Source organism: Pelobates fuscus, chromosome 7 (genome assembly GCF_036172605.1).
Source record: "Pelobates fuscus isolate aPelFus1 chromosome 7, aPelFus1.pri, whole genome shotgun sequence".
Lineage (NCBI taxonomy): Eukaryota > Metazoa > Chordata > Amphibia > Anura > Pelobatidae > Pelobates > Pelobates fuscus.
In genome coordinates, this window is record NC_086323.1 from 124,375,077 (window position 1) to 124,394,769 (window position 19,693).

Below are 19,693 nucleotides of genomic sequence, written 5' to 3' on the forward strand. Positions count from 1 at the left end.
GCATTCCCGATTGGAAGCTCCTCAGGGGGTTTAACTTCATTTTTACCTAAAGGGAAACCTACACGACTGAAATTAAGCCACCTGACACACTCAGGCCATACAGGCCTCCCTACCTCCTGTCCTACTTATAAACGCAACCTACATTTCATGCTCAGTATACCATCTTCACTTGCACGACGATCACATTACTGACATGTTCTTGTCCGTTACGTCTATTAATGAAAAAAGTGCTGCATCCTCATATGCCAAGTATATGTAAACATTGTTTTAAAATAATTTCCTTGCTTATGCTCTTTTGGCCACATTGGCACCATTGTTACTACGTGCACTGCAACAAAACAAACAAAAAAAAAAATACAAGTCCTGGTAGAATATAATTTGGGTAGGGCTGGAGCCTAAATAAAAAAAAAAACAGCAACGATAAAATTTATATAAAATATTTACATTAAATAGCCAACTAAATGCTTACTCTAGTGTGCAGAGATACTATGTATTGTTCATTCCATACAGAAACCCAGACAGCTCATCATATGGTAGCTTTAACATGGGTGTCATGAAAAACTTGCGTGATTTCGCAGAAAAAAAAAATCCAGAACCATAATCAATCCAGTGCCAAAAACAATTTGTGGAATTGCACATTATTTGGCTGAAACATAGCTGAATTTGGAAACATATCTCCAGATCAATTATTTTAGCAAGCGTCCACTTCAGGAATATGAGATTACATGGTATCTCTGACCTTTCAATATTTTAGATGTGGCCTGCAAGCGTAAGATAGACGCAGAAATACCATTTCATGGCATAGTTTTGGCAGGCCTGAATTTAACGCTGGGTCATGATGAGCATAGCAAGTCAGGTATGAAATTGCGTACCTCCCAGACTTTTCTGTTTTAGGCTAATTAGTTGCAGGCCAAGAGTCTATAGCCGAGGGATCCTAACCTCAAATCTGCTATAGGATGATTGTGGCATTCAGAAGGAAACAAATGTGGAGCATGCTAAAATGGTTGGCAGGAGGAGAAAATCCAGCTTCCACCAAACAAAGATCCAAAGAACATAGAGGCAGTGCCCCAAAAATGTAGTATATGTAGTCAACTGGGTAACACCACATATCTTAGCTCTGCTGGGTGAAGATTCACAGAAGTGCAATGCAAGTGCAATGTTTTCATTGCAAAATTAAAGTTAACGTGCATGTATGAGGTTTGAAATTAACACAATACTAACTGAAAAGCCCACCTCACATAGCCCCTTCATAGAAAATCAGTCACCTTTTAGTTGGTGACAATTCTACTTTACAGGAAGTAAGAAAAAAAAAAACACCACTCCTACATTTGTAGGTCATCATTCCATACAGTTACAAAAGATTCTCAGTGTGCCAATGCTGGGCATTCCCCCTGCAATAAATCACCACCTGGGTGCATGGAACTATGGGAAGAGGTAATGTTTAAAAGTAAAACATTAACATATTATTGTATCAGGAAGCAGCAGTGCCTGCCCACACCCAAGGAAACCGGTTCAGTGCTAAGTATGTGTGTTGGTAACTGTAATAGTCAGACCGTCTGATAAGCAGGTTATTCAAATATCAGCAGTATCTTATTCTCAAGAACTTCAGTAGTAGTACATCAGGTGCTAAAGTATCTATCTTTCAATCTGCACAGTATTTACTTTTACCATCATTAAAAGATTATTTGCATAAAAGGTTAACTGTGGTCAGGATTAGTCACTTGTTCTCAGAATTTCAGACTAAAGCTTCCTTATCTCACATAAACTATAAATACATACAGGAAATAAAAAAAGAATCCAAAACTTTTCATACATAGTTCATTTTACTGATCAGTGGGGTAAGTGGGATTTCACTTGGGAGTAGAGCCATGAAGGGCCTGGGAATCCATTGGGTGAAGGGAGACTGGCACACTTTATCAAAAAAGGGAGTAGGGGGTGGAATATATCAGTGCTTGTAATATGGCTGCTAGAACTTCCCTGGAACCAGAGTCTTTTCTGGCAGAACGGTAAGAAGGTAGTGTCAGGAAGCAGCGCCTGTACTAGTTTTCTCAATCTCAGGGAGATATAAGGGAGAGGAGAGGAGACAGGTATAGTGTAGTATGTTGAATAGCTGATAGTGGTAAATAAAGAAAAATTTGCATTTACAATTTTCTGGAGCTTATATTCAGCTCCAGATATATGCGCCTGGATGGTACAATCCCCGTCTATGGATATGATGGTAGTCCTGGTACACTCTCAGAGGCGTCTTCGGAATAAAGATGTTCTGGTGTCAGATGGTGCCAAAACCGGTATCCTCTGTGTATAGGAGGATAAATAAATACATTAAATAGTGCTCTCTGTATAGTTTGGAATAAAACTAGGATAAAAAGAGGAGGTATACTCAAGTGGGGAGCAACTCTTTAGGGAGTTAGGAGTCTTTGGGCAATGTCAAATCCATTGCTTCGCAGGGTTCTGGTTGGAAGAGAGGTGTGGGAAGAAAAGAGTTTAGCAGTTTGTAAGAAGAGTAAGTGGTCCCAGAGAGCCCCCCCCCCCCCCCCCAGGTATGCCCCGCGGGGTTGCGTGATGCAGGGTAGGGGAGCAGGTGTTTAGTTTCCGGTTCCTACAATGTGGCATAGAGGGCGTTGATTTGTGTCAGAGTGTTTATGAATGGTTTGTTCTTATTATTGGGTGCATCACATCCCACTGGTGACCCATGGGTCCCATATTCTGTGGAACACCTTAGGTGTCATGAAGTTGTGCCAGTCTGTCCATTTCCAATGCTTTGTTGATTTTACATTTCACTGTGGTGAGTGTTGGAGATCGTTTGTCGGCCCATAATTCACCAATCGTCCTGCGTGCTGCTAATTTGTTTTCATGTCTGGCCATTGTGTCAGTTGGTCTGGACAGTAGTAGGGCCCAGGGTCCAGAGGGAATGGTTTCTCTAATACTAGTTCAATTAGTTTTTGAATCTCTAGCCAAAATAGTTGTAGTTGGGGGGCGGGGCCTGACCTGCAAGAAGAACAATCGCATGGCGGAGGAGCTCCCGCCAAACCAGCTGAACCTAAGGGAGATACTCAGGGTTATCAAGCCTGCAATGAAACCGGGGCACGCTACCCATGTCGGGGGCCCCCTGGCAACTCAAACTTGAGGGCCTCCCATAATCAAACTTGAGGGCCTCCCATAATCGAACAACCGAGGCGTAGGCTGCGGCCTACGGTGCATGGAGGTGGGGGGAGACGGCCGCTCTCCTCGCCCCTGCGCCGGAGTTACCGAGCAACTGACTACCCGCTCCCCCCCCTCAGGACCAGCAGGGGTGAATCTGGTCCAATCCCCCCAGGCGGCAGGGCAACAACGAGTGCCAATAGCGGCACCCCACAAGCAGCCCATCACAACACGGGCCCACATAATGGCGAACGCCACATGGGACCGCGACAGCCCTACGGAAAGGCAATGCATACACAGCAAACTTGACGCCCTATGCCTTTGGTGACTGAATTTATTGGTGACAAGCTGTCCTTTACCCACGGCCGTTGGAGGAGCCTGATTGCCAGCCTCTTACCTGTTGACTATGGTCCCTGGGAGATTTGGCCCTTCAGGTGCAACATTTGGGCATATTGTATTTTATTGTGCGACTGCTGGCCCTTTAAGCACAGTGAATGGTATTTTATTGTACTGCTGCTGGCCCTTTAAGAACTGTCTGGGGACATATTGAGACCTTGGGTAACAATACCCTTTAAGACTATGGCCCCTGAAAAGTATTAACTTTTATTGGGTGTGTATGGCCCTTTAAGAACCGTCTGGGGACATCATGTAACTTTGGTGAACAATGTCCCTTTAAGACTATGTCCCCAGACCTGTAAAATAACTTGTTCCTGGCTTTCTCCCACTTGGTTCAGTAAATAGGGCTTACTGAAACAAGTACCACACAGGCGACCACCCAGAAGTTAAAGTATGCAGGCAATTTACCTCCCAGGCTGTGAGGTTACTGGAGGTTAATTGCACGTGGCGGCGGCCATCTTTGTTCAGTCGAACGCGGTCAGCGGTGTATGCTAAAGATTCTGTGGAACTGAAATCGGCTACACATTTTACCGAACACCGCTGACCCTTACCTTCTCCTACACTTCGTTTTTCAGCTCCAGAGACTAAGTCCCGTTCGAAATGGGACTTAGTCGTTTTTCGGCATGAAATTGACCGACCGCACAGCCCAAATCTATGGAACTGTTTTGGGCAGGAAAATGTGCTTGCGGTCGGTCATAAAGGGACCTCCAGCTGGCTTTTGATCCACTGGAGGGATTTGGCTGATTTTTGGAAGTGTTTATGTTAGAGGTGTGCTGAGTTCAAATATGGATTGGATGTACGGTTTTAAAGTTATAGCACATGTATAAAAACTGTAGTTTTCCTGGCTGTAATAATTATGTTAACTGGTTATCTGAGGGGAGGGAACCTGTGGGTTGCAACCGTTATGCTATTGGCTATTTTACCCCTCCCCTGTGGGCGGTCTTATATGTGTAAGATGGAAATAAAAGCAGACTGGGTGTGCTAGCACCTCAGATCATCTTGTACCTTCATGAAGTTTCGGCTCATGTTTGGGGGATTGGAGAACTACACTCTGGGGATTGCTATAATCACTATACTCCCCAGGGTATTATCGCTGAGCTCTGCTAAGAGCTTGTTCCTGTTCCTGCTCTATGGAATTCGGTGAGGTCCATCTACTGGAAGCTAGACCCTGGTCTTGGGTCCAGAGTGGGTAGCGTGGCGAGACCCCAACCCAGCTGCGGCGGTTCGTGGGAGTCTACAGTGGTTATGGTGTCTGGTGGAGTGCTTGGAGTCCTTGGAAAGTACTAGGAGCATCCGTCAGCGGAAGGTACCCGGTCGGGGTGCCAGCGGTTCCGTTACAGGCTCATACTCATAACCTCTGCCATAAGGGGCATTGTCCAGGCCACACTGCAGCCTCATATACAGTGAATCACCAAAACGAAGAACTTTAAAGAAGAACGCACGGTTTGACCGCTTTTTTTTAATTGGCAATCTCACAATACTATTGACAGGGGCAATATCTCACTACATATGACACACATGCTCTCAAAAGGCCTGTCACTCACTCAACGGGACCATGCCTGCCTGCCTGCCTGCCTGCCTGGCAGTTTTTCATGAATATCTCACCCTATATACACTTCAGACATCCACACTGCCGGCATGTTTCTCCTTTTCTTTTAGACTTAGCACCCTTATAACAATGCTCTTCCAATCACATAATGCTGCGCTACACACACGGGTCATGTCACCTGACGGCCTTCCACATGCCACTCTCATGTTAATAAGCCTGTCAGCCTGGCAACATCTTGAGATACACAACCTTTATTACACTCTTGTATTGTAAGCATGTAACATTAACCACTCAGTAACGCCTGACTTACTATTGTTAAACCTGTTTTTGTTTAAACATATACTATAAAAACGTGCATGTTCCTCATATGTCACTTAATGCTTTAAACATGTTTTATTGACGCTTGCTCGTGCTAATGTGACATATAGTAAGCCTGTCTGTATTTGTCCTATATGCACAACCAAAATAAAGAATAAAAAAATAAAAAAAATAGTTGTAGTTTGGGACAGGACCACCAGCAATGGATAAATGTGCCCTGTTCGCCACAGAGTTTCCAACAGTCTGCCGTTGGGAGTCGTCCCATTTTGTGTAGTCAGTAGGGTGTGAGATACCAGCGGAAGAGTATCTTGTAGGCCTGTTCTTTATGTGTTACACAGATTGTTAAGGTGCTAATTGCTTCCCATATATCCCCCCAGTCAATTGGGTCATCTATCGGGCCAAGGTCTTGTTCCCAGGCTTGGACGTACGTCAATTTGAGTTGTTAGGGATATGTACAATGTGGAAATGTGTCCTTTACATATGGGTGAATCCATGCTTTGTCATTCTAATGTTGTGGGTGGCGCTGTGCCTGCCTGTTTAACTGTTGAGTTATTTGCCAACTCTCACAATTGGAGAAAGCAAAAAAAGTCTGTGGTTTGCAGTCCATCCTTGTCTGGGAGGTCTGCGTATTCTAATGGTTGTGAGTTGCGGTAGAGATGCAGGGGCAGATATATATGTATATATAAAAATCAAAGTGATGGTCCGCACTCACAGTCTTTTTAAAACGTAACTTTTAATATTTACATAAAAGTACAAATGTGATGCCGATTGGCGTCAACGTTTCAGTCACAGTTCGGGACTTTCCTCAGGACAGGATGGTTGAGAGTGTTAAGTGATGGAAAAAGAAAGTATAGAGAATGTCGGTCAGTGGTGTGTAAGAAGTGTGTACAGAGTCTGTCGCGAAACGCCGGGGTCCGGCAATTTGTAATGAATTATCCCCCAGGTAAGTATATGGATAGGATGGGTATGGGGGCACGGTCGTTGGGGCTTCTCAGTTGGTGTTATAACGAACAGGGGTGGTGTGCGGTCCATGGCTCTGCAGGAGCTAGTGTGCTAGGTCTGAACATGAGTATAAACAGTATAAACCTTTAAAAGAGTAGTTGTCCTCAGTATGCAATAAAATGTAGTAAAATAGAGTAACTCAATAATACATCGGTAACAGTTTAGCCATTATCATCATTACCAGGGGAAAGGAGAGATCAGGGATGTGCATAGGCAAAAAAGATTTGGTTCGTTACTGCATTCCGAAATTTGGCAATTCAGTTTGGTTCGGCACTTCCGAAATTCGGGACTTTTGACATTCGGCAGCATCCGCGTGTCCGAAATTCCGATTTGCACATGTCTAGTGCGGGACCTTAGAGGGATATGCCTCTCGAACTAGTAGTTGGGAACCATAGTAATTAGAACCCAGGTCCTATTTTAAACAGGGAAGTTAAGGATTGATCGGTAAGATTATATCTCCCAGTTTCCTCCCATCCACTAAAGTGTAACATGCATAGACTGCTTAGTCTGGTTGCAGTTGTTGATCCGGGTAACCAGCTTACTCATGAGTCAGCTGTGTGTGGTAATGTTCGGATAAGTTCTGGCTGAGACTGCGTGAAGTCCTTAGCGAGGTGCTTGTACCTCAATGTGTAAAAAAAAAAAAAAAGTGTAGGTAGATATATACTTAAAAATAAAAATACAATTATTTTGAGAAAGAAAAATTGTGAAGAAAGAGTTTAGTTGCTACGGGCGATGACCGCTGGCATGGGTGAGCTGCTGTTCTTGTGGAGAATTCCTGCAGGTGGTAGGTGTATGATTTGTTGAAGTGGCTTGTACCATGTTGTTAATTCATCTGCGATGTGGAGGAAGTCTCTGCTTGCGTGGATGGTTCTTGGTGCTCCAGTGCGCTTGTAGCCGAGGGTTTCCATAGATGCGCCTGCTGTGTCTGTCGTGGAGGTCTCTGTAGTAGCGCTATGGTGATCGGTGGTAGATTGAGCTTTGTTAGGAATGCTAGGATCTCAGTTAGATGCGTCAGGATGTGGAACATGTTGTCCTTTCGGACCGTTAATGTAAATGGGTGTCCCCAGGCGTATCTTAGATTGTGTTGTGTTAGCATCTGTGTAAGTGGACGCAGCTCTCTCCTCTTGCTCAGTGTGCTGGCCGGCAGGTCTTGGAAAAATTGTACCATGGCATCTGCAATTTGCAGTTGGGTTTCTCTGGCTGCTAACATTAATCTCTCCTTTATATGATAATAGTGCATCCGCACCATTACATCTCGTGGCAGTGTATTGGTGGCTGGGGATCGTAGGGGCCGGTGTGCACGGTCCATGAGTAGTTCAACCAGGGTGGATTCAGGTAATAGGTATTGGAAGGCCTCAGTGATGGTGGGCTGCAGGAGCTCTATAGAGATTTTTTTCTGGTATGCCACTTATCCGAATGTTATTTTGGCGGACAAGTTCCTTAGGTCCTCCTGTGCCTCCTCTAAGCCCCTAATTTGCTCTCTAAGCTCTTGGATGGCGGTGTCATGGGTATTTACCATGTGAGTGTGTCCTCCATTTTGGTTTCCACTTCATGTGTCCGCATGGCGAGGTCTGTGAGGCCCTCATGGAGAGGTTGAAGGTGCTTCTGGCTTCCTCTGCTACATGGGATTTGAATTCCCTCATGTCTCATTCCCTCAAAAATGTGAATAAAGGTGCTATGAGTGGAGATCTCAAATAAACGGGATATCCCTTTAAATGTGCAAAAATACAAAGAGAATGCTGCTATACCTTTAAATATCCTTTAAGAATGTGCAAACATGCAAAGCAGTGCTATATAGGGGGGTGAGAAATAGAAATATATATATATATATAAAAATACAAAAAGGGAAAAATGAGAGACCAAATTCTCTGCTGGATGACCAAAAAATATGTATGAAACTGGTGTCTATATCCCAAACAACATGAGGGATAAATGATACCTGTTGCAAATAATACACTTTGTAAAAGATGGAAGTAACAAATAAGATATACAGTACAATGAACTGTTAGCTTTAGGCAATACAAATGGAAACAATATATCGCTGGAAAACTGAAGCATAAAACTGGATCACTTCATATAAAAAATGCCAGTTTATTGAATATATTAAAATAACTCTGGAGAAGGTAAATATAATAAAAATACAGGTCACACTAGATTTATTTTTATTGTATTTTTATTATATTTACCTTCTCCAAAGTTATTTTAATATATTCAATAAACTGGCATTTTTTATATGAAGTGATCCAGTTTTATGCTTCAGTTTTCCAGCGATATATCGTTTCCATTTTATTCCATTTTTATTGCCTAAAGCTAACAGTTCCTTGTACTGTATATCTTACACACATTTTTTCTATTTCTCACCCCCCTATATAGCACTGCTTTGCATGTTTGCACATTCTTAAAGGATATTTAAAGGTATAGCAGCACTCTCTTTGTATTTTTGCACATTTAAAGGGATATCCCGTTTATTTGAGATCTCCACTCATAGCACTTTTATTCACATTTTTGCACATTTATAGGGATACTTTGTCTATTCCAGATTTAAAGGCATAGTACCATATATTTATATTTTTATTCTCTATTTAGTAGTATTTTAGCCATTAGTCACCTAGCCAGCTCCTGGTATTCCCACTCTTCTAGAGAGTTCTTTCCCCTTGTTCTATATAGGTTTTTAGTGAATCCCTATCATTACCAGTTTTCGAGCAGCTTAGTGCTAGTCCGTCTCCCTCTCTCCTGTGTGGTACATTAGGTACACCAGAACCGTTCTAACTTGTATTCAAGTCTGCAGCTGCTGGCTCTGCCCCTGTCTGCCTGTGAAACTGTCTGCTGACATCAGAAGTGTTGTTCTGAGCCAATCACAATAGCTGAAACGGTCGAGGAGGCAGATCAGGGGCTGAGCCAGCACAATTCAAACACAGCCCTGGCCAATGAGCATCTCCTCATAGAGATTAATTGAATCAATGAATCTCTATGAGGAATGGTCAGTGCCTGCATGCAGATGGTGGAGACACTAAATGTTGTGATGCATACTAGGCAAGACTGAGATAGGAAGCACCTCTAGCAGCTAAGGAGTGGCCAGTGGAGTTTTCATTAGGCTGTAATGTAAACACTGCATTTTCTCTAAAAAGACCGTGTTTACAGCAAAAAGCCTGAAGGTAATGATTCTACTCACCAGAACAAATGCAATAAGCTGTACTTGTTCTGGTGACTATAGTGTCATATATACATATATATATAGCAGATATGCAACTATATACAGCCAACCGGTCAGGCTTATTACAAGTGAAGTGGGATTTAAATGTTGCATATATGGAAAAAAATTCTTCCTAAAATAAAGACATTTCTGCAAAATAGTTTAACCCCTGAAGGTAAAAGCAGCACCCCAACACTCATGTCTAGTTAACAACTAGCTCCGGCACCCAACAGTACTTCTTTCCCAGTAGGATTGTTTAAGGGGCAGCTGGTGATAGGCTGACAGCATAATCTAATGTTCAGACCATCACTGGCCACAAATTGACAGAAATCATACATATGTGTTCTATGCATGTATATCACTGTGTGAGCTACAGTAAGTTTGTGTATATTATTATTGCCATTTATATAGCGCCAACAGATTCCATAGCGCTTTACAATATTATGAGATGGGGTGGGGGGGATTTAACTGTAAATAGGACCATTACAAGAAATCTTACAGGGGCAATAGGTTGAAGAGGACCCTGCTAAAACGAGTTTACAGTCTATAGGAGGTGGGGTATAAAACACAGGGTCCGCTTCCACATCCCACCCACAGGAATACACACACACACACACACACACACACACAAAAACACACACTGATACAAAAGGACACAGATACACACACACACACACTGACAGACACACAGGCATACATAGTGACATACATACACCGACACACATACACTGACATCCATACATACAGACACTGACATCAATACATACATTCATAATGGCATACAAACATACATTCATATATACACACAAATATACATTCATAATGACACACATACATACATACAGACACTGACATCCATACACACAGACATTCATAATGGCATACTGACAAACATACATGCATATATACAGACATACATTCATACTGACATACAAACATACTGACAAACATACTGACATACATATATACATACATACATACATAATGGCATACAGACATACATTGATACTGGCATACATACAGACATACATACTGACAGACAGAGTATATTTTTCAGCCACTGTCCTGTTTCTTACCTTTTCTTTGCAGGAGGGTTGCTGGGGCTGATAGGATTCGGCAGGGCCGCCACCAGAAATTTTGGGGCCCCTAACTCAGCTCAGGGTCTGGGCCCCCTGGGGCCCGCCTCCAAATACCGCTCACTGGGTCCACACACAGACACAAATGCACACACTGATACATACTAACAGACACACATACTGAAACAGACATACACGCATACAGGCATACATACTGACACACACATACTGAGACATACACACAGGCATACATAGTGACAGACAGACACACATACATACAGACACCGACATACATACATACATACACACACATTCATACATACAGACACTGACATCCATACACACATACATTCATAATGGCATACAGACTGACATACATGCATATATACAGACATACTGACAGACATACATGCATACAGACATCCATACACACATACACACAGACCTACGTTCATAATAATATGCAGACATACATTCATACTGACATACAGACATACATAGACATACAGACATACATGTATGCATACAGACATACACAAACATACATAGACAGACATACATACCTAGACATACATGCATACAGACATGCACATACAGACAGACATACATTCAGACAGACATACATACAGACATGCATACAGACACACATGCATACATACAGACATACACATACATGCATACAGACACACAGACATGCATACAGACACACAGACATACACATACATGCATACAGACACAGACATGCATAAAGACAGACATACACAAACATGCATACAGACACACAGATAGACAGACAGACATACACATACATGCATACAGACATACATACAGACAGACACACATACACATACATGCATACAGACACACAGACATACATACAGACACACACAGACATGCATACAGACAGACACAGACATACATACATGCACACACACAGCTCATTTTCCAGCCACCCTCCTGTCTCTTACCTTTTCTTTGCAGGAGGGTGGCTGGGGATGATGGGAGTCGGCGCTGCTCCCTCTTCATTGCTGAGCTCTCCCTCTTTACGGCTGGGCGGGCGCGCTCCTCCCGCGCGGAGTGAGCTGGGAGGAAGTGAGCACTTCCTCCCAGCAGCACTTGCGGCTGCTTTTTTTTTTTTTTTAAAGGGGCCCGGTCGCGCTATACAACGGCCATAGCGCTGACCGGGCCCCTGAAGAAGGGGGCTCATCGGGTGGCCCTAAGTGTGTGGGCCACCCGATGGGCCCCACACGTGGGGCCCGGGCGGCCGGGCCCCCCAGGGCCGCCGGGCCCATGACAACTGTTATGGTTGTCATGCCCTGATGGCGGCCCTGGGATTCGGCGCGGGTGTCCCTCTTCACTGCCTGGCTGGCTCTCCTCCCGCGCGGATTGAGCTGGGAGGAAGTGACCACTTCCTCCCAGCAGTACTTGCGTTGCGGCTGCGGTTTTTTTTTTTTTTAAAGGGGCTGGTCGCGCTATTACACGATCACAGCACTGACTGGGCCCCTAAAGATATAGGGCCCATAGGATGGCCATAAGTGCGGCCACCTAATAGGCCCCATTAGCTCAGGGTCTGGGGCCCGCCTCCAATCTCGCCCACAGGGTCTGCCTCCAAATCCCACCCACAGGAATACACACACTGATACAAAAGGACACAGATACACCCACACAGACACTGTAGCGTTACTTACTTTGTCCGGGGGCCGGCCGAGGTCCTCTGTTCTCGGCGCACTCAGAGCGCCGATGACGGCGGGCGCTGACCGCGGAATGCGGTCACGTGTCCCGCCTAGCTTTGAGAGCGCGCCGCGCGTCATGAGCACGCTCTTAAAGGGGAAGTGGGAGCCGAAAATCAAAACGGTCTCCCATTGGCCCCTGTTACCCCACACTCCCCATACTCACATTTTTGGGGCATGGATATGACAGGGGCCAATCAAGAATAAGTTGAAGGTATTTAAACTTACCTCTCCCTTTACTCCCTGCCCTATGGTTTCTGTTGCAGTTCCCTTTAGCGCTTGTTGTGTTCAGTTGTGTTCCTTCGTATTGACCTTGGCTTGGTTACTGACTATGTTATCTCTTTATCCTTATCTGTTCTGTTTGCCGGCTTGCTGTTTACGGTGTACCAGACCCCGGCTAGTCCTAGTTTACACTGTCTCTCTGTGCCCTTGACCTTGGATCGTTCCTGACTCTGTCTCCTCTCATATACGTTGAGTCCAGCCATTCTAAGGTCCGGTAGACGTATCTCTCCTCTGTGTTGTCTTTTGTCGAGTTGAATCCTGCGAGTTGGGGTATATTTTCGTTACAGACACACACTAACAGACACATACTGAAACAGACAGGGCCAGTGTTAGGTACATAGGTGAAGGCGCAATTGTTAGGTACATAGGTGAAGGCGCATTTTTCCGCCCCCCCCCCAAAAAAAAACCCCATCTTCACCTATGTGCCTCTCAACCAGCCCCCCTCCCTTCCCCGACCATTAGTGGTCCTTTCCCTGTCCCTTAGTGTTCTTTTCCCCCTCCCCCCTCTTTTCCCTGTCTTTTGGTGTTTCTCTCCCATTCCCTCCCTGTCCCTTGGTGCACCCCACACCCCTTTAGTGGTCACACTCCCCTTCCTGGTGTGCCTCCTACCTCTATTGTTGCATTGCCGAGCGGACAGATCCCCTAAAGGAGCTTCAGTTTTCTGTACCCGGCCGGACTGACAGGGAGTGCTCTCTCTGTGAGAACCTCCTGTCAGTCTGGCCAGGTACAGGAAACAGAAGCTCCTGTACCGCGCTCCGCTCCACTTTGTACACACTGACAGTCACACACTCAATGACTAACACACAGACGTCACTGACAGACACAGACTCATTGATCTGACACACACTCATTCATTGACATGGACAGACCCACACTCATTGACACTCATTGACAGACACACTGATAGTCACACACAGACTCAATGACAAACATACTCTCACTGATTTGACAGACACACTCATCATACACTGACAGACACACTCATACACTCCCATGCACACACACTCATACAATCACTCACAGACACACACAGACGCACTCACTCACACACACAGACACTCACTAATTATTTTATAAATACACATTTTCCACCCAGCCTCCCTACCTGGAGAGCTGGTGTGGATGATGGATCGGTCCCTGGGGCTGCTGGGCGGCATGCAGCAGTGCTGTGATCAAATGCGGCGAGGGAGCTCTAATCTCCACGCTCTGCTCCCTCGCGGGCTGTCTACTGATGACAGCCCGCGATGGACAGGGCCGGCGCGTCCATAAGGCGGCACAGGCGGCCGCCTTAGGGCGCACGGGCTCTGGGGGCGCAAGATTTAAGTGACCGGCAGGAGGGAAGCTCTCCCTCCTGCCGGGCCACCATCTCGGCCCCCGGTGCGGCGTGCGGCTGTGCTGTAATCAGACGCGGCGAGGGAGCTCTAACCTCTCTGCTCTGCTCCCTCGTATGACGTCATATTCCAGCTCCCGCGGTATCAGCAGACAGCGCGTGAGGGAGCAGAGCAGAGAGGTTAGAGCTCCCTCGCCGCGTCTGATTACAGCACAGCCGCACGCCGCCCAGCAGCCCCACTGGACCCCAGGGAAGGATCATCATCCACACCAGCTCTCCAGGTAGGGAGGCTGGGTGGAAAATATTTATTTGTAAAATAATTAGTGAGTGTATGTGTGTATGTGTCTGTATGTGTGTGAGTGTATGTGTCTGTGTGTGTGTGTGTGTGTGTGTGTGTGTCTGTGTGTGTGTGTCTGTGTCTGTGTGTGTGTGTATGTGTCAGTGTGTGAGTGTGAGTGTATGTGTGTGAGTGTGAGTGTATGTGTGTGAGTGTGAGTGTATGTGTCTGTGTGAGTGCATGTGTCTGTGTGTGAGTGACGGCGCGTGCGTCTGTGAGTGACGGCGCGTGCGTCTGTGAGTGACGGCGCGTGCGTCTGTAAGTGACGGCGCGTGCGTCTGCGAGTGACGGCGTGTGCGTCTGCGAGTGACAGCGTGTGCGTCTGCGAGTGACAGCGTGTGCGTCTGCGAGTGACAGCGTGTGCGTCTGCGAGTGACAGCGTGTGCGTCTGCGAGTGACAGAGTGTGCGTCTGCGAGTGACAGAGTGTGCGTCTGCGAGTGACAGAGTGTGCGTCTGCGAGTGACAGAGTGTGCGTCTGCGAGTGACAGCGTGTGTGTGTGTGTGTGAGTGAGTGCGTCTGTGTGTGTGCATGTGAGTGTATGAGTGTGTTTGTCAGTGTATGATGAGTGTGTTTGTCAGTGTATGATGAGTGTGTTTGTCAGTGTATGATGAGTGTGTTTGTCAGTGTATGAGTGTGTGTCTGTCAAATCAGTGAGAGTATGTTTGTCATTGAGTCTGTGTGTGACTATCAGTGTGTCTGTCAATGAGTCTGTGTCTGTCAGTGACATCTGTGTGTTTGTCATTGAGTGTGTGACTGTCAGTGTGTACAGAGTGTAGCGGAGCGGAGCGCGGTACAGGAGCTTCTGTTTCCTGTACCTGGCCAGACTGACAGGAGGTGCTCACAGAGAGAGCACTCCCCGTCAGTTCGGCCGGGTACAGAAAACTGAAGCTCCTGTACCGCGCTCCGCTCCGCTCCACTCTGTACACATTGACACACCAGGAAGGGGAGTGTGACCACTAAAGGGGTGTGGGGTGCACCAAGGGACAGGGAGGGAATGGGAGAGAAACACCAAGAGACAGGGAAAAGAGGGGGGAGGGGAGAAGAACACTAAGGGACAGGGAAGGGACCAGGGAGGGGCTGGTTAAGAGGCACATAGGTGAAGATGTTTTTTTTTAGGGGGGGGGCGGGGGGGGGGCGGAAAAATGCATCTTCGCCTATGTACCTAAAAATCCAAGCACCGGCCCTGGCGATGGAGCAGAGCGTGGAGATTAGAGCTCCCTCGCCGCATTTGATCCGGCTCCCGCGGCATCAGTAGACAGCCCGCAAGGGAGCAGAGCGTGGAGATTAGAGCTCCCTCGCCGCGTTTGATCACAGCACTACCGCACCAGGGGTCGAGATGGTGGCCTGGCAGGAGGGAGAGCTTCCCTCCTGCCGGTCACTGAAATATTGCGCCCCCAGAGCCCGTGCGCCCTAAGGCGGCCGCCTGATGGACGCCGGCCCTGGAAACAGACATATACAGTGACATACAGACACATACAGGGCCGGATTAACATAGGGGCTGATGGAGCTGCAGCTCCAGGCCCAGGCCCATGGAAAAGGCCCATTGATTTAAAAAATAAAAAATAACAATACATTTTTTTTTACATTTTTTTTCACACACACACACACACACACACACTACTCATAGGGATTCCACCTTTCTTTTATTTTATTGGCACAGCCAGTATTTGAGGCTGCCTGGCTGGTGCCAATATTGCAGTGATTCTGGCAATACAAATGCTGGTATTTTTCTCAGTATAAACTCAGTATAAAAGAGATTACTCTGCAATACCAGCACTGGCCAGTAGGGGTCGCTGTATGTGGAGACAGGCAGGGATAGGAAGTTCCAGCATATCCCTCCCTGCCTATCTCTACTCACTGATCTGCAGGGGTGCAGCTAAAGAGAGTCCAGACAGCAACACCCACCCTGCAGAGACAGCCTACAGCTCAGCGAAGTAAGGAATGGGGGGGGAAGGCTGCAAGGAGACATACACTGAGGCACTAAGGGACACTAGGAGACATTATGGCAGACACTGAGACACTAAGGGACATTGGGAGAGATTATGACACAGACACATGGGGACACAATGTCCCTAGTCTCACAGTGACCCCTAGTCTCCAGTGCCCCCAGTCTGCCAGTGTCTCACTGTCTCCATGTCTCCTAGTGCCTCCATGTCTCCCAGTGCCTCAAGTGTCTCAATGTCTCCAAGCTAGTGTCCCTAGTGTCTGTGGCCATGGTGTCTCAGTGTCCCCATGTCCCCCAGCCAGTGTCTCTAGTGTCTGTATCCCTGGTGTCTGCTTCCCCATGTCTTCAAGTGTCCCCTATTTTCCCAGTGTCCCCATGTGTCCCAGCCAGAGTCCCATAGTCTCCCAGTGTCACTGGTGTCTCCGTGTCCCTAGGTCTCCCCGTGTCCCCAGGTCTCCCCATCTTCCTAGTGTCCTTGTGACATGGGGACCCTCGGATACATGGGGACACAGGGAGACATAGGGCATTGAGACACTGTGATACATAGGATCACTGGGAGACCTGGGGACACGACACTAGGGGACACTGGGAGACATGGGGCAATGAGACACTGATACATAGGAACACTGAGACCTGGAGTAATCGACACATCAGGGCACTGAGTCATGAGGGCAATGGGAGACATGGGGGGCACTGGGAGGAATCAATCTATACAGCAGAATCAAACTAAGTCGTTTTTGGTCATTTTACAGCATTTTCTCTTATGTCACTCCTTGTAATTTACATCAAGTGATGTCACCCATACATATTTAATTATGCAAATTAGTAAGGCCGGTATATTTTTCCAAGAAAGGTGGCAACCCTAACTACTTTTCACATACTCTTACTTAAGTATGGAAACTTAAGAGGGATGTATGGAAATAAAACTTGTGTGGACTGGCTGACAGTGAATATAGTTAAGGGACACTATAGTCACCAGAACAACTGCAGCTTATTGAATTTGTTCTGGTGAGTAGAATCATTACTGTCAGGCTTTTTGCTGTAAACACGGTCTTTTCAGATAAAATGCAGTCTTTACATTACAGCCTAGTGATAACTTCACTGGCCACTCCTCAGATGGCTGTTAGAGATCCTTCCTGGGTCATGGCTGCCTAAAATGCATCCAAACATTCGGTGTCTCTTCCCTCTTCATGCAGACACTGAACTTTCCTCATAGAGATTCATTAATTCATTTCATCTCTCTAAGGAGATGCTGATTGGCCAGGGCTGTGTTGGAATCATGCTGGCTCTGACCTGACTCTTTGTCAGTCTCAGCCAATCCTATGGGGAAGCACTGTGATTGGATCAGGCCACCACTTCTAATGACGTCAGCAGACTACTTTTTTTCTGAGGCAAACAGCATGCAGAGTTACAGCTTCAGGCTTGAATATAGTAAGATTTTGCTATATTTATGCAGGCATGATGGGCCCAGGGGGGCTAGATGGTGGTGTTAACACTAGGGTCATGAATTCATGTTTGTGTTCCTGAACCTATAGTGATCCTTTAAGGTAATGCTGACTTTGGTCTCTCTAACACTATGGCATGTTCCCTTTCTTCTACACTCACTGCATACAGCTTTTCTCTGTCCCAGACTATATACCATGAGCTTCTGCCTGCTAGTAAGAAGGTAAGGAGACAAGTGGACGAGCGAGTGCTAGGGGACAGTCCTTAGAAAGCGTTGAGCGAGCGCATCATTAGATGCATTTATGCCAAGCTCAGGGTGCTGTCTGCATAGTATGCTCTTAGTTGGCCAGCTGCATGATTGGCAGGCAGCCTGACATGCATTCATGCCAGGCTGGCCATCTAATTCTTTGTGCAGACATGTCCTCTTTTTGGGCATGTTTGCCCCTTTTGGCAGGTTACGTGATTTGTGTCAGTGGCACAGCCTTTTACCATGCCCATTGACTTCCTGCTTGACTGGACACTGCTGTTAGGGGTCATGGATTTACTTGAAAGATGAAAACATAAATTAGAGAGAGATTAGCCTAGGGTATGTGTTTTCTTATAGCTGCTTTTTTCTTTCTCTCCAGCACCATCTCCATCAGATACATGACGCTTGGGAGTGTTTTACTGTTTTTGGTCGATATGATTCTGTAATTAGGCCCGTCATAATTGTCAGCACCAGGCCCACTGGGCTCTTAATCTGGCCCTGGACACATACATATATATATATATATATATACATACATACATACATACAGACACTGACATCCATACACACATACATACAGAGACATACATTCATAATGGCATACATGCATATATTCATAATGACATACATACATTCATTCATACAGACAGACATGAATACACAGAGCATATTTTTCAGCCACCCTCCTGTTTCTTACCTTTTCTTTGCAGGAGGGTGGCTGGGGCTGATTCGGATTCGGCGCGGGTGTCCCTCTTTACTGCCTGGCTGGCTCTCCGCCCGCGCGGAGTGAGCTGGGAGGAAGGGACCACTTCCTCCCAGCAGCACTTGCGTTGCGGCTGCGTTTTTTTTTTTTTTTTCCAAAGGGGTCCGGTCACGCCATTACATGGCCACAGCCACTTAGGGCCACCCGATGGGCCCCATCAGCTCAGGGTCTGAGCCCCCTGGGGCCCACCTCCAATCCCACCCACAGAAATACACACACACATAAACACTGATACAAAAGGACGCAGATACACACACACACACACAGATACTGAAACAGACATACACGCATATAAGCATACATACTGAGTATCAGAGGGAGAGAGCCATGTTTTTGTTAATGCAAGTAGGTTTAGGGAGCATGAGATAAATAGGTCATGGATGGAAGTTGATTTAAAAGGTGCTGTACACAGAGCGTGCATTCCAGAGGGCAGCTTTAAAGGAGGAATTATAGCGAGAGTTACATGGAATGGATATTAGATTGTTGTGGTTTCTGCGGTTAGTACAGGAGGGACCAGGGTATATATTACAAGCATATCATATATAAAATGTTGCTTATACTATGTACACACTATCCATGCCTATATATAGGGTTTGGTTTTGTTCATTTTAAAATTAAACTTTGTCCTTTTCATTAAAGGGACACTATAGTCATCAGAACAACTACAGCTTATTGGATTTGTTCTGGTGAGTAGAATCATTACCTTCAGGCTTTTTGCTGTAAACACTGTCTAAAATGCATCCAAACATTCAGTGTCTCCTCCCTCTGCATGCAGACACTGAAATTTCCTCGTAGAAATTCATTGATTCAATTCACCTCTATGAGGAGATGCTGATTGGCCAGGGCTGTGTTAGAATTGTGCTGGCTCTGCCCCTGATCTGCCTCCTTGTCAGTCTTAGCCAATCCTATGGGGATGCACTGTGATTGGATCAGGCTACC

At 46.1% G+C, this 19,693-nt stretch overlaps 1 protein-coding gene across 1 annotated transcript in view; it reads left to right on the forward strand.

The window, feature by feature from the left end:
* AMIGO3 (adhesion molecule with Ig like domain 3) overlaps nucleotides 1-15,382 on the forward strand; it is a 455,802-nt gene extending 440,420 nt beyond the window's left edge. Inside the window, exon 2 of the mRNA XM_063426547.1 lies at nucleotides 15,372-15,382. The gene's annotated coding sequence lies outside the window, so the exon portion shown is untranslated. The remainder of the gene's footprint in view (nucleotides 1-15,371) is intronic.
* Nucleotides 15,383-19,693: the final 4,311 nt, after the last annotated feature.